The 2,977-nt window shown below is 46.0% G+C and overlaps 1 non-coding gene across 1 annotated transcript; it reads left to right on the forward strand.

Moving 5' to 3' along the window:
• Nucleotides 1-931: 931 nt before the first annotated feature.
• TRNAA-UGC (transfer RNA alanine (anticodon UGC)) lies at nucleotides 932-1,003 on the forward strand. Its single transcript has one exon. It is a non-coding gene; the product is annotated as a tRNA-Ala (tRNA).
• Nucleotides 1,004-2,977: the final 1,974 nt, after the last annotated feature.

Here is a 2,977-nt window from a genome sequence, read left to right on the forward strand (position 1 = left end):
GCCGTTTGAGTAGAAGCACTGTCGTACGTTGATGTTGAATTCAGTCGTGAACGGAGTTAAATCGCTGGTGGAGGAGGCCTGATCGGTCAGAATTTGATCGGTACATTGGCCACGGGCAAATGATGACTTTGTAAACGTGACAAGTCTTGTCGGCTGGTAGAGGGTTAGGGGCCGTCCATAAATGACGTCACGCGATTTTGGACGATTTTTGACCCCCCCCCCCCATCGTCACACGGCGTCACAAAAAGTCAGACCCCCCCCCCCCCCTCAAATATGACGTCACACAGCTCTGCCCCCACCCCCCAATAAAAAATGCTTCAAATCGCTTTCAACTTTTGTCATTGTAGTGCGTATTTAATGTGGCGCTGCACTCTGATGTTGTATGAGAAAACATTTATTAAAAAGTCTATTTAATTAAGTAGCACGTGCTGTCTATATTTATTTAAAGTTGCGCATTTTGATGTGACGTCACATTTCTCAACCCCCCCCCCCCCCTCGTCACACATCGTCACAAATGTCTGACACCCCCCCCCAGGTGCGTGACGTCACTTAAGGACGGGCCTTTAATTGTGAAGATGTTAATGAATATTCAGAATATTTATTTATTCTGGAGGAATCGCATGAGCTATAAAGCTCTTTTTGCACAGGCGTCCAGTAGAGTCACCGGGGTCAGAACGTTACAACGGCGAGCAATCAAACAACATAAAACTTTTTTATTTTGTTATGTTTTATTATTATTATTATTATTTTTTTCCCTTTTACGTGACTTTACCGAAAGAAGCAAGAAAATGAATCCCTGCAGTCACGAAAGCTTTAAATCGAAATATAAAACTACCACCACCACCATGTGCCCTAACCCAACAGTATTGCGACAAACACTCGGGCGTGAGTGTACTACAAGTGGGGCAACGCTCGCCATGGATACCCACAAGGGGATGTAGCTCAGTGGTAGAGCGCATGCTTTGCATGTATGAGGCCCCGGGTTCAATCCCCGGCATCTCCACGCTTTTTTTTAACCTTCTTTCGGCACATGTTTCCACGCGGCACTTTTTCAGGATTTTGAACTTTTAAGGACGAATAGTGTATTTCTGCTTCCCCCATAATTCAAGAAAGTCGGGTGTGATTTGTAAAACGCGTCGCACGAAAACATGCGTCGTTTGGAAAAGCGTTTTAAAACTGCAATGTTACGTTTCGCGAGTGTGCATCGAACATAAAAAAAATCGTTGCCCCGCGTGAGGATTCGCCGTTGTTGCTGTACACCTCTCCGCTTCGTGTCTGACGTTTCGTTCCACGTGCCCCTTTCAGGTAGCTAAATTCTCCACTCACGGGGTAATGCGTTTCCAGATAAAGTAATCAATTGTTGTTGCAATGCAATCCAGCACCATCTATGGGTGCGCTCCGCGCATTGAAACGCAATGCCCCGCAAAGGTCAACAGGTGAGTCACGCGCGAAAATATCGGAGATCTGTTGTCGCAAAAAATTGACGAACACTGCGGATATACGCCGACAGATTGTCGGTATCAACACGGAGACCTCTCGACAAAGAACTTGGTGTTATTTCGCCGTATGTTTCATGCACAACTTCAGCAGGGCCACTCTTTGACATGCCCAGTCGAATGCGACGTTCCGACGACAAAAAATCCTGGAACCGCCGCACCTTGGTGAGATCAAATTAATTGTTTAAAAAGAAGAAAAACGACGAAGCAACTTGTATGAGTTCACGTGTTCGGACAAGCACCACTCACCACAGACGCGAACAAGTTAGCACTTTATTTTTGTTTCAGCGGTTTATATTTGCTGATGGCTTTGGGAGATGTAAAACATTTACAAGTATCTTGCATATCCACCAGCAGAGGTGGCTCTCCCTTGTCACCCACGTGCCCCCCAAGTTCCTGTGCCAAGTGATCCGTCGTTCCTATGAAACCTTCTCATTGCAACCGGTGCCACGGCGGGCGTGTTCGAAGGGCACAAGCCCCATCGCTGCCAGATGTCAACTCCCTCGGTCTGGAATGCACGAGGTGCGTGAGTTCGTTCCCAAGACACAGACCGATGCCTGCTGCTGGGTGTTTAAAACAGATGGACCCGATTTGAAATCGCTATATCTCTGCAACCACGAACCGCCCATGAAGGAAACTCTTACCATTTGAAAGGTCAGGCAATAGAGTTTCAAATGATTACCGCTAGATGCCTCTCCCAGCGCACAAACAGCCCCTAGCCTCAGTTATTCGCAGGACGGTGAGCCCGCAACAGAAGACGTTTTGCGTTCTGCAGTTCAGCAAGACTGAATCCGTAATTGCGGTGCAGCGTGCGTTTCAACGGCGTTTTGGCATTGATCCGCCAATGTCAAAGAGCATTCGTTGTTGATACCAGTTGACAATTTGAGGAAACGGGTTGTTGATGTAAGGGGAAGAGCACAGGGCGACCACGCACCTCAGAGGACAACGTGAGAAGAGAGGCGTTTGGGACGAATTCAACTATCGTCTCGATGCTGTCCGTATCGCAGGTGGAGGGCACATAGAGTTTTCATAAAATGGTTAGTAAAACTTGATAACTCAATAAACCGTTTGTAATGTTTTGTATCATTGTACCATGTTGCCATCGTGAAATATACTGCTTTGAAATTGGGTCTATCTTTTCAAACACCCTGTATTTGGAGTCCGAGTGTCGCTCTCTCTCTCCTCGTGGTCGCGTGGATTTTTCTCCGGGTTCTCCGGTTTTTCACTTCACGTTCAGAATCAACACCACGCGTTTTAAGTATGTGGCTGCTAAAATCAGAATCAGAATCTTTATTTAAAATGTCCACGTGATAAGCCACTTCGTTGAGCCATCATTTGTGGACAGGTCGCTCCTGAAAAAAAATGTTGTATAGCAGCTACAGAAGAAGGCCTTACCTGGTAAAATAAAAACATAACTTCATAGTTTTATCTTCTTGGTTCTTTCGGTAAAGTCACGTAGAATGTAAATAAAAAAATAAACA

This window comes from Lampetra planeri, chromosome 1, assembly GCF_965212315.1.
Source record: "Lampetra planeri chromosome 1, kcLamPlan1.2.h2, whole genome shotgun sequence".
Taxonomy (NCBI): Eukaryota; Metazoa; Chordata; class Hyperoartia; order Petromyzontiformes; family Petromyzontidae; genus Lampetra; species Lampetra planeri.